The sequence below is a fragment of the Aotus nancymaae genome, unplaced genomic scaffold, assembly GCF_030222135.1.
Source record: "Aotus nancymaae isolate 86718 unplaced genomic scaffold, 86718_ANA_hifiasm-v0.15.2.pri h1tg000073l, whole genome shotgun sequence".
NCBI classification, from domain to species: domain Eukaryota; kingdom Metazoa; phylum Chordata; class Mammalia; order Primates; family Aotidae; genus Aotus; species Aotus nancymaae.
The window spans coordinates 978,772-991,556 of record NW_026988488.1 but is presented as its reverse complement, the minus strand read 5'-3'; the positions used below and the strand labels follow the sequence as shown (position 1 = coordinate 991,556).

Here is a 12,785-nt window from a genome sequence, read left to right as displayed (position 1 = left end):
ATAAAAATAAAAGCAAGCCCCGTCAGCAAAGCCTGGAGAAGGGGGGCCTGGAGACTCTGCCCTCACCATGTGCCTACCACCCCTTCGCACTCACCCCTTTATTATTAGGGTAGCAAGACAGGACCCCTGTCTAATGGGGGGAAACAAATTCGCCTTTTGTTACCTTGAGCAGGGCTGGCTGAGTCCTTAAATTTTTGGATGATGATGATGATTGTTATTTAAGAGTCAGAGGCTGGTGGAGTTGATTGGTTTGGAGGAGGCCTGATAGCTTCCTTCCTCTCACCAAAGCAACTTTTCCCTGGGCGGTGGCCGGGGGGGCATCTTATTCAGAGAGGCAGCTGAGGCAGGATAGTGGGGCTAACTGTGGACCACGCAAGGGCACGGGCTGCTGGGGTGGCCCCCTTTCCCCAGTGTACATATTGTATCTGTGTAACATTTTGTATATTCCAGGGAGTAGAGCCTCCACCTAGCAGAGATTGGAGCTGGCACATGGGGAGGAGGTTCTAATAATTATTTGTGGCTGGGAAACTTATTTATCGATAGCATAGGACAGAGGAAGGAGGTGGGGATGGGGTCATGTCTCCCTGATGATACCACTCCTGTTTATTTTGCTTTTTATTTTGGAATAAATGGATTTAGCCAAACGGCTCGGCCTGGTGTATTCCCGTTTCTTTCACTGGGTTCTGGAGTTTGTGCCACTGAACAAGGAGCCCCAGAATGTCTGGGCATGTCCAGCCGTGCTTTTGGGGACCTTCCAGGCCTATTATCTGTATGCTACCTGGTGACACCTGTTGGATTTCACGGGGACTGCCTTGGTGCCTATGGGGCACAGTTTGGCCCTGACAACCAGCAGGCTCAGAATCCTGATCTAGCGGTGGCCAGGAAGGCAAGTTGACCCACCCAAAGGCACTGACTTTCACCCACCCCAGGCATCTTCCATTTTGTCTCCCTGCCTCCTTCTCCTGTCTGCACCTGATGGCCTGTTCTGTCTGTCCCTCCAGAGTGCCAGCTGCCCCACAGGCTCCCTCCAGGCTGAGTTCATGGCTCTGCCCCCTAGTAACCAGAGCTGGCTTTACAGGATGAGAGCCAGCTAAGCTCCAGGGGCTTTCCAGGAAAAGTGTCCCTTGGAAAGGGTGTGGCCTTTTCACTGCTCCCAACCGCACCCTAGAAATAACTTGGCCTTTCCCCTCCCCTGAGCTCCACAGAGAACACAGCCAGCAGAGGACACATTCCCTGTCATCCAGAAATGGGTTTGACTCTCAGCCAAGGAACAGCAAAACTGATAGAGACTGTCAGGCCAAACGGCTGCCTGCACAGCACCCCCAAGCTTGATGGGGGAAGGGAGGGATGGCGGGGGCTGGCTGTCTACTCACTGGGAACGACAGGGAGGCTCACTGGAGGTGGCACACTTTGGAGGGGCAATGTCGGGGACAGCTTTCTCTTGCAGAACTCCACAAGGACAGCATGGTAACTGATTCCCAGCGGTAAAGGCAAGATGGTCAACCATGTGTAGGTGTGTGTATATATATGTACATATGAGTGTTAATATATAGATATTTATAGAACAGCAGGGGCATACCACAGAGGGGGCACACGTTTTCAGCAATGGTCATACCTGGATGTGTCAGCTCACCACTACAACAGACTTGTCACAGATTAAGGGAGCTGGCTTTGGGCCTGGGGGAACCACTGTCAAGTCAGAACAGCTGCCCAGGCAGGCTTGGAAAGGAGGTCTCTGAGAAGAGGGGGGATCTGTTTAGAGGTCAAAGAGGGACCTGGGGCTCTTTGAATAGGATGGACTTGCCTGACACAATCAGCTGGCAGTTGGAGAGAAAGCAGAGAGAAAAGTGAACAGAGAGCTGGTGAGGCAAGTGCAGAGCATGGGCATGCCGCAGCAGCTGTGGGAAGGCCAGGCAGGGGAGGGAGCAAGTGTAGGTGTGGCAAGGTTCCTGTAAAAGAGGGGCTGGAAGAGAAAGGGGAGGAAGATGGAGGGAGGAGCCAGAGCTTCACAGGTAGTTCCTGGGGGCTGCGGCAGCCCTCCCCACCCCACACACACTGGCCTCTCCCACAGAACCGAAGCAGTGCACCCAAAGTTCAGATCGATGGTCAGTCTCGGGCTTCCCCTCTTCTCTGGTCACCCTGTCTTCCAACCCACTGGCCCAGAGCCAACCCTCGCCTTGGAGAGCTTCACAACAACCACCAGGCCTGAATAGAGAAGGAATACTCTCATCTTCTTACAGCTTTTGTCTTGAAATCTGTTTAGTCTAAGTGTAGCCACACCTGCTCTTTATTAGTTTCCATTGCCATGGAGTATCTTTTTCCATCCCTTTATTTTTAGTCTATGTGTGTCTTTGTAGGTGAAGTATGTTTCTTGTAGGCAGCATATCACTGGGCCTTGTTTTTTTGTTTTCCATTTGGCTACTTTGTCTTTTCATTGGAGAGTTTAGTCTATTAACATTCAATTTGTTATTGATCAGTAAGGACTTACTCCTGCCATTTTGTTATTTGTTTTCTAGGTGTGGTCTTCTCTTCTTTCCTTTCTGTGTTCCTTTTTGTGAAGGTGATTATCTCTGATGGTATGATTTAATTTCTGTTTTTTTGTTTTTTTGTGTGTGTATTCTTTGCATGTTTTTTATTTGAGGTTACCACAAGGCTCGAAAATACTATCTTATAACCCATTATTTTAAGCTGATGACAACTTTACACCGTTTGCATAAAGGAACAAATAAGCAAAAAGAAAACTAATAAAAACTCTACACTCTGAATTTGTCCCTCGACTTTTTAACTTTTTGTTGTTTCTATTTACATATTATTGCAGTGTCTGTCTTGAAAAGTTGTAGTTATTGTTTTTGTTTAGTTCATCTTTTAGTCTTTCTACTTAAGAATTGTTTGCACACCACAATTACAGTGTTATAATATTCAGTGGTTTTCTATGTACTTACTATTACCAGTGAGATTTTTACCTTCAGATGATGTCTTATTGTTCATTAATGTCCTTTTGTTTCTGATTGAAGACCTCCCTTTAGCATTTCTTGTAGGATAGGTCTGGTGTTGATGAAATCCCTTGTCTGGGAAAGTTTTTATTTATCCTTCATGTTTGAAGAATATTTTCACTGAATATATTATTCTAGGGTAAAGGTTTTTTTTCCTTCAGCCTTTAAAATACATCATGCCACTCTCTCCTGGCCCTTACAGTTTCCACAGAAAGTCTGCTGTCAGATGTATTGGAGCTCCATTGTATGTTATTTGTTCCTTTTCTCTTGCTACTTTATGATACTTTCTTTACCCTTGACCTTTGAGAGTTTGAGTATTAAATGCCTGCAGGTAGTCTTCTTTGGGTTAAATCTGCTTGGTGTTCTATAACCTTCTTGTACTTGACTATTTATAGCTTTCTGGAGGTTTGGAATGTTCTCTATTATTATCCCTTTGAATAAACTTTTTATCTCTATTTCTCTACTTCCTCTTTAAGGCCAATAACTCTTAGCTTTGTCCTTTCGAGACTATTTTTTAGATCTTGTGGGCATGCTTCATTCTTTTTAATTTTTTGGTCTCCTCTATGTATTTACAAATAGCTTGTTTTCAAGCTCAGTAATTTTTTTCTTCTGCTTGATCAATTCCACTATTAAGAGACTCTGATGCATTCTTCATTATGTCAATTGTATTTTTCAACTGTAGAATTTCTGCTTGATTTTTTATTTCAATCTTGTTATTAAATTTGTCTAATAGAATTCTGAATTCTTTCTCTGTGTTGTCTTTGAGTTTCCTCAAAACCACTGTTTTGAATTCTTTGTCTGGAAGTTTACATATCTCTCTTTCTCTAGGATTGGCCCCTGGTGCCTTAATTAGTTTGTTTAGTGAGGTCATGTTTTCCTGGATGGTCTTGATGCTTATAGATGTTTGTCAGTACCTAAGCATTGAAGACTTAGGTATTTATTGTAGTCTTCTTAGCCTGGGCTTGTTTGTACCCACCCTTCAGGAGGCTTTCCAGGTATTTGAAAGGATGTGAGTGTTGTGATCTAAACTGTATCTGTATTAGGGGACACTCCAAGTCAGTTATGCTATGGTTCTTGCAGACTCATAAAGGTACTGCCTTGGTGGTCTTGGATAAGATCTGGAAGAATTCTCTGGACTACCAGGCAGAGACTCTTATTCTCTACCTGCAATTTTTCTCCATAAAACAGTCTCAGCCTCTCTCTCTCTCTTTCTCTGCTGAGTCACTTGGAGCTGGGGATGGGCTAACATATCCCTGTGGCCACCACCACTGGAACTGCACTGGGTCAGACCTAAAGCCAGCAAAGCACTGGGTCTCACTCAAGGCCCACTGTCAACACTACCTGGCTATCGCCTGTGTTCACTCAAAACCCTAAAGCTCTACAATCAGCAGGTGGCAAAGCCAGCCAGGCTTGTATCCTTCCCTTCAGGGCAACAAAATCCTCAGGCCCTGGCATGTCCAGAGATGCTGTCTGGGAGCCAGGGACTGGAGTCAAAAACCTTAGAAATTTACCTGGTTCTTTATTCTAAGGCGGCTGAGCTGAGACTGAAACCATGAGACAAAGTCTTTCCCACTCTGCCTTTCCCTTTCCACAGGCAGAGAAAGGTCTACCAGGACTAGGTTCTTTCCTTTCAGGCAGGAGATTCCCTGGTCTGGCCCAGAGTGTATCTAGAAATATAATTCAGGAGCTAGGTCCCTCTCAATTCTGACTGGTGCTCTATCCTACTGTGGCTGAACTGGTATCCAAGATGTAAGACAAAGTCCTCTTTACTCTTCCTTCTCCTCTCCTCAAGCAAAAGGAAGAAGTCACTTTTATTGCTGTAGTGTGCACTGCCTGGGTTGGGGGAGGGATGATACAAGCTTGGTTGCCCTGGCTGCTGTCTCATTAGGTCGTGTGCCCTAAGTCCACTGGTTCTGAGCCAAGCATGGCATTAGGACTTGCCTAGGAGTTGAAGTCCTTATGGTCTAGACTACCTTTCAAGTTTATTTAGGGCCCCAGAGCGTAATAGCCTGCTGTAAGGTCTGATGGCACCATGAATGGCATGGTAATCTCTGTGACCTGCACACACCCCAGATGAGTTCCTGGAAGAAACAATCAACCCCTGCAGCCCCTAACTAACCTGAGATACTCTTGTATTCTTATTCCGCCCTCAATTGACAAGGCCATTGGACATTGTAAGTGACCTTACACCCTGTGACCCCCTCCCAGCTTGCAAAAAGCCACTGTAAAATAACTTTTGTTAACTTTCCACTGCCTTCCCTACAACTTATAAAACCAACTCCTATCCCACCACCTTTCACTGATGCCGTTTTTGGCCTCAGTCCACCAGCACCTGGGTGAATAAATAGCCATGTTGCTCACACAAAGCGGATCTCTTTATTCAGAGCGCATTTTAAGTTTTAACACCTGCCATGCCAAGACTTGTCAAAACTCAAGTCTGAAGCCATCTAAACTCAGGGAAGAGACCCTGAGGAAGGAGACCCTTTCCTCTTAAGCTTCTAAGACTGTTTTCCCTTAGCCTTCTACATTGTGTTTCAAAAGAAGTAAAAGTTGAAAATAGAAGATACAAGGTCAATGGAGGAGACAAAACCAGTGCCACTAGCTGGACCTGGAGGTTAAAGATGAAACCCCCACCCTAGTTTCTATCCTATCTATAGATCGGAGGCATGGTATGGAGGAATATTCCCTGAAAGGCATTATTCTTGCATAATCATGATCAGACCCCACCTAAGTCACGTACCCCTCGCTTAATTCATTGACCACGACCCTCTCACATGTACCCTCTAAGATTGTGAGCCTTTAAAAGAGGCTGGGATTTTCTAGTCAGGGAGCATGGTTCTTGAGATGTGAGTCTGCCGAGACTCCCAGCCAACTAAAAAGCCACTTTCTTCACAAACCTAGTGTCTGAGAGGTTTTTGTCTGTGGCGTGTCCTGCTACAACTCCTCTTTCCTGTCTCTTGTCTTGAAGCAGGAGCAGTAAGAAGCAAACCTCTTGAGGTTTAGAACTGAGGAAGGAAGTGGCTTTTTATTTGACCAGGAGCTGCGGGGAGCTACAGTCTCATTCACTGAACTCCCCAAGAAGCAGCTTCTCTCCCCTTTTATAGACTTACAATGCTAAAGGGGAAACTGAGGTGAAACTATGTCATTGTCCATTGGCTGGACATCTGATCTTACAATCTTTTGGCTTGATTGATTTGCTAATTCATATGCAGTGCGAGCAGGAATAGGCAGGGAAGGGGGCTTACAGAGACAAGACAAAGGCAGTAAATTATTAGTTGGCAGAGGTGTTTACAGGAGGGAGCCTGGGCAGTGCAGATGTGGGGGCATGACCCACTGCCGGGTTCCAGCCGGTAGGGATAACATTCATTTGCAGCTCTTTCAAGGCTTACAGATAGCAGAGATGCTGGGAAATAAAAAGGGAGTCATCTTCCCAACTCTTTGGTATTTTATTTTTTCTTTTTCACTCTCCTTCCCATCAGGAGGGCTGGAGGAGGTGGAGGCTGGGAAGTGAGAGGAGGGGAGGGGGTTTCCCCTCTCAGTCTCAGAGGAGGAAGAAATAAAAGTTGAGACATAGCAGGCACGAGGTCAGTGGCAAAGTCGGCTGGCCCCCACTGACCAGGCCTGGAGATTAAAAATTACACCCCCTAACCTTAATTGCACTCCTCTCTACAGATCCCAGGCAGAATATGGAGAAACACCCTCCTTTGTTCTTGCTCAATCTTGCTCAACCCCCCACCTGGTCACGTACCCTACAGCTACTTCATCAATCACAACCCAGTCATAAGTACTTTCTAGAATTGTAAGCCTTTAAAAGGGCTAGGATTTTTTTTTGTTAGGGAGCTCGGTTCTTGAGACGCAAGTCTGCCTATGATCCCGGCCGAATAAAGCCACTTCCTTTTTATTTATTTTATTTTATTTTATTTTATTTCCCTGAGTTGTGTTGATTTTATTTTTTATTTATTTATTTATTTATTGCATTTTAGGTTTTGAGGTACATGTGAAAAACATGCAAGGTTGTTGCACAGGTGCATACGTGGCAGTGTGATTTGCTGCCTTCCTCCCCTTCACCTATATCTGGCATTTCTCCCCATGCTATCCCTCCCCAACTCCCCACCCCCCCACTGTCCTCCCCACTCCCACCCAACAGACCCCTGTGTATAGTGCTCCCCTCTCTGTGTACATGTGTTCTCCTTGTTCAACACCCACCTATGAGTGAGAACATGTGGTGATTGATTTTGTGTTCTTGTGTCAGTTTGCTGAGAATGATGGTTTCCAGGGTTTCCAGGTTCATCCATGTCCCTACAAAGGACGCGTACTCCTCGTTTTTAATGGCTGCATAATATTCCATGGTGTATATGTGCCACATTTTCCCTGTCCAGTCTATCATCGATGGGCATTTGGGTTGGTTCCAGGTCTTTGCTATTGTAAACTGTGCTGCAATGAACATTCGTGTGCATGTGTCCTTATAGTAGAACGATTTATAATCCTTTGGATATATGCCCAGTAATGGGATTGCTGGGTCAAATGGAATTTCTATTTCTAGGTCCTTGAGGAATTGCAATACTGTTTTCCACAATGGTTGAACTAATTTACACTCCCACCAACAGTGTAAAAGTGTTCCTATTTCTCCACATCCTCTCCAGCATCTGTTGTCTCCAGATTTTTTAATGATCGCCATTCTAACTGGCGTGAGATGGTATCTCAATGTAGTTTTGATTTGCATTTCTCTAATGACCAGTGATGATGAGCATTTTTTCATATGTTTGTTGGCCTCATGTATGTCTTCTTTTGTAAAGTATCTGTTCATATCCTTTGTCCATTTTTGAATGGGCTTGTTTTTTTCTTGTAAATCTTTTTTAGCTCGTTGTAAAGTCTAGATATCAGCCCTTTGTCAGACGGGTAGGTTGCAAACTTTTTTTCCCATTCTGTTGGTTGCCGATTCACTCTTTTGACTGTTTCTTTTGGCGTGCAGAAGCTGTGGAGTTTGATTAGGTCCCATTTGTCTATTTTGGCTTTTGTTGCCAATGCTTTTGGTGTTTTCGTTATAAAGTCCTTGCCTACGCCTATGTCTTGAATGGTTTTGCCTAGGTTTCCTTCTAGGGTTTTTATGGTGTTAGGTCTTATGTTTAAGTCTTTAATCCATCTGGAGTCAATTTTAGTGTAAGGTGTCAGGAAGAGGTCCAGTTTCTGCTTTCTGCATATGGCTAGCCAGTTTTCCCAACACCACTTATTGAACAGGGAATCCTTTCCCCATTGCTTGTTTTTATCAGGTTTGTCAAAGATCGGGTGGTTGTAGATATGTTCTGTCGCCTCTGACACCTCTGTTCTGTTCCATTGGTCTATGTCTCTGTTTTGGTACCAGTACCATGCTGTTTAGATTACTGTAGCCTTGTAGTATAGTTTGATGTCCGGTAGTGTGATGCCTCCCGCTTTGTTCTTTTTGCTTAGAATTGACTTGGCTATGCGGGCTCTCTTTTGGTTCCATATGAAGTTTAAGGTGGTTTTTTCCAGTTCTGTGAAGAAGGTCATTGGTAGCTTGATGGGGACAATGTTAAGTCTGTAAATTACTTTGGGCAGTATGGCCATTTTCAGGATATTGATTCTTCCTAACCATGAACGTGGAATGTTTCTCCATCTGTTTGCGTCCTCTCTTATTTCGTTGAGCAGTGGTTTGTAGTTCTCCTTGAAGAGGTCTTTACGTTCCTTGTTAGTTGTATTCCTAGGTATTTTATTCTCTTTGAGGCAATTGTGAATGGCAGTTCGTTCTTGATTTGGCTCTCTTTAAGTCTGCTATTGTTGTATAGGAAGGCTTGTGATTTTTCACATTGATTTTGTATCCTGAGACTTTGCTGAAGTTGCTTCTCAGTTTCAGTAGATTTTGGGCTGAGATGATAGGGTCTTCTAGATATACAATCATGTCATCTGCAAATAGAGACAATTTGACTTCCTCCTTTCCTACTTGAATACCCTTTATTTCTTTTTCTTGTCTGATTGCTCTGGCTAGAACTTCCAGTACTATATTGAATAGGAGTGGTGAGAGAGGGCATCCTTTTCTAGTGCCAGATTTCAAAGGGAATGATTTCAGTTTTTGCCCATTCAGTATGATATTGGCTGTCAGTTTGTCATAAATAGCTTTTATTATTTTGAGGTACGTTCCGTCGATACCTAGTTTATTGAGAGTTTTTAGCATAAAGGGCTGTTGAATTTTGTCGAAGGCCTTCTCTGCATCGATTGAGATAATCATGTGGTTTTTGCCTTTGGTTCTGTTTATGTGGTGAATTACATTAATAGACTTGCATATATTGAACCAGCCTTGCATCCCCGGAGTGAATCCTACTTGATCATGGTGGATAAGCTTTTTGATGTGCTGTTGCAATCGGCTTGCCTGTATTTTATTGACGATTTTTGCATCTATGTTCATCATGGATATTGGCCTGTAGTTTTCTTTTCTTGTTGAGTCTCTGCCGGGTTTTGGTATCAGGATGATGTTGGTCTCATAAAATGATTTGGGAAGGATTCCCTCTTTGTGGATTATTTGGAATAGTTTCAGTAGGAATGGTACCAGTTCCTCTTTGTATGTCTGGTAGAATTCGGCTGTGAACCCATCTGGACCTGGGATTTTTTTGGGTGGTAGGCTCTTAATTGCTGCCTCGACTTCAGACCTTGTTATTGGTCTTTTCAGGGTTTCGACTTCTTCCTGGTTTAGACTTGGGAGGAGGCAACTGTCCAGGAATGTATCCATTTCTTCCAGGTTTTCTAGTTTATGTGCATAGAGTTGTTTGTAATAATCTCTGTTGATGGTTTGAATTTCTATGGAATCTGTGGTGATATCCCCTTTATCATTTTTGATTGCATCTATTTGGTTATTCTCTCTTTTCTTTTTTATTAATCTGGCTAGTGGTCTGTCTATTTTGTTGATCTTTTCAAAAAACCAGCTCCTGGATTTATTGATTTTTTGAAGGGTTTTTTGTGTCTCTATCTCCTTCAGTTCTGCTTTGATCTTAGTTATTTCTTGTCTTCTGCTAGGTTTTGAGTTTTTTTGATCTTGCACCTCTAGCGCTTTCAATTTTGACGATCGGGTGTCAATTTTAGATCTCTCCTTTCTTCTCATGTGGGCACTTATTGCTATATATTTTCCTCTAGAGACTGCTTTAAATGTGTCCCAGAGATTCTGGTATGTGGTGTCTTCGTTCTCATTGGTTTTGAAGAACATATTTATTTCTGTCTTCATTTCAGTGTTTATCCAGTCAACATTCAGGAGAAAGTGGTTCAATTTCCATGAGGCTGTGCAGTTCTGGGTTGGCTTCTGAATTCTGAGTTCTAACTTGATTGCTCTGTGGTCTGAGAGACTGTTTGTTATGGTTTCCGTTCTTTTGCATTTGCTGAGGAGTGATTTCCTTCCAATTATGTGGTCAATTTTAGAGTAGGTGTGATGTGGTGCTGAGAAGAATGTATATTCTGTGGATTTGGGGTGTAGAGTTCTGTAAATGTCTATTAGGTTTGCTTGTTCCAGGTCTGAGTTCAAGTCCTGGATATCCTTATTAATTTTCTGTCTCGTTGATCTGTGTAATATTGACAATGGTGTGTTGAAGTCTCCCACTATTATTGTGTGGGATTCTAAGTCTCTTTGTAAGTCTTTAAGAACTTGTCTTATGTATCTGGGTGCTCCTGTATTAAGTGCATATATATTTAGGATCGTTAGCTCTTCTTGTTGCATTGATCCTTTTACCATTATGTAATGTCCTTCTTTGTCTCTTTTGATCTTTATTGCTTTAAAGTCTATTTTATCAGAGATGAGAATTGCAACTCCTGCTTTTTCTTTGCTCTCCATTTGCTTGGTAAATCTTCCTCCGTCCCTTTATTTTGAGCCTTTGTGTATCCTTGCATGTGAGGTGGGTTTCCTCGATACAGCACACTGATGGGTTTTGGCTTTTTATCCAATTTGCCAGTCTGTGTCTTTTGATTGTGGCATTTAGTCTGTTTACATTTAGGGTTAATATTGTTATGTGTGAATTTGATCCTGTCATTTTGATGCTAGCTGGCTGTTTTTCCCATTGGTTGATGCAGATTCTTCATTGTGTTGTTGCTCTTTACCATTTCCTGCATTTTTGGAGTGGCTGGTACTGGTTGTTCTTCTCTATGTGTAGTGCCTCCTTCAGGATCTGTTGTAAAGCTGGTCTGGTGGTGATGAAATCTCTGAGTACTTGCTTGTTCACAAAGGATTTTATTTTTCCTAGACTTATGTAGCTGAGTTTGGCTGGATATGAAATTCTGGGTTGAAAGTTCTTTTCTTTAAGGATGTTGAATATCGGCCCCCACTCTCTTCTGGCTTGTAGGGTTTCTGCTGAGAGATCTGCTGTGAGTCTGATGGGCTTCCCTTTGTGGGTAACCCGACCTTTCTCTCTGGCTGCCCTTAGCATTTTCTCCTTCATTTCAACCCTGGTGAATCTGATGATTATGTGCCTTGGGGTTGCTCTTCTTGAGGAATATCTTTGTGGTGTTCTCTGTATTTCCTGGATTTGAATATTGGCCTGCCTTGCTATGTTGGGGAAGTTTTCCTGGATAATATCCTGAAGAGTATTTTCCATCTTGGATGCATTCTCTTCATCACATTCAGGTACACCTATCAAACATAGATTAGGTCTTTTCACATAGTCCCATATTTCTTGTTGACTCTGTTCATTCCTTTTTACCCTGTTTTCTCTAATCTTGCCTTCTCGTTTTATTTCATTGAGTTGATCTTCGACCTCTGATATTCTTTCTTCTGCTTGGTCAATTTGGCTGTTGAAACTTGTGCATGCTTCACAAAGTTCTCGTGTTGTGTTTTTCAGCTCCATCAATTCGCTCATATTCCTCTCTAAGTTGTCCATTCTCGTTAACATTTCGTCAAGTCTTTTTTCAAGGTTCTTAGTTTCTTTGCATTGGGTTAGAACATGTTCTTTTAGCTCACGGAAGTTTCTTATTATCCACTTTCTGAAATCTGATTCTGTCATTTCATCACACTCATTCTCCATCCAGTCTTGTTCCCTTGCTGGTGGGGAGTTGTGCTCCCTTATAGGAGCAGAGGTGTTCTGGTTTTGGGTGTTTTCATCCTTTTTTTGCTGGTTTCTTCCCATCTTTGTGGATTTATCCACCTATCGACTTTGTAGTTGCTGTCTTTCTGATTTTGGTAATTTTAAGTCTGCAGTTGCTGAACTCATAAACCCCCTTTTCTTCCCCCCAGGTGTTCTTTCTCAGGGTGTTAGGGCTTTATGATTTTCCGCTGTTTGCAACCGTTTTCCCTGCCCACAAGGTGGCAGCCTAGTCACACTCAGCCTGCAGAGGCTTCGTTGAGCTGCTGTGGGCTCCGCCCAGCTTCTGTGTGAACTTCCCTGCAGTCCTGTTTATATGGGTGTAGTTAGAACTGCTTCTGCTATGCTGGCCTGCCCCTGTAGTTATGTAATGTCTGTAGTGGTGGGTTGTCTTGGTTATGGCAAATTGTCCTGGGATCTGCAGGGTGTTTCCCAGTGGGGGACACCCCTGCTCCACAGAGCTGGACCGTCCTGGGTTCAGCCGTGTTTCTGGTGGCACCCTCTTTGCCCGGGAATCTCTTGGCTTGACTCCCTGCCTCAGCTCCCCTTGCTGGCCCAGAGGTGACCCAGTGTCGCTCACTCTGCACAAGGAGCCGCTGCTCCCTGCCCCAGGTGCAGGCCGAGCGGCTGCGCCAGTCCAACCAGCGGCGCTTGCAACCCGTGGAGCTCCTCCACCTGTGAATCTCCTGGTCTGTGGGCAGTAAAAATCCGTCTGGAAATG

General features: G+C 43.7%; 1 protein-coding gene across 1 annotated transcript in view; it reads left to right on the top strand.

Annotated features, from left to right (window-relative positions):
• LOC105723016 (ubiquitin-conjugating enzyme E2 Q2-like) overlaps positions 1-12,785 on the top strand; it is a 152,335-nt gene that overhangs the window by 86,223 nt on the left and 53,327 nt on the right. The window lies entirely within an intron of this gene.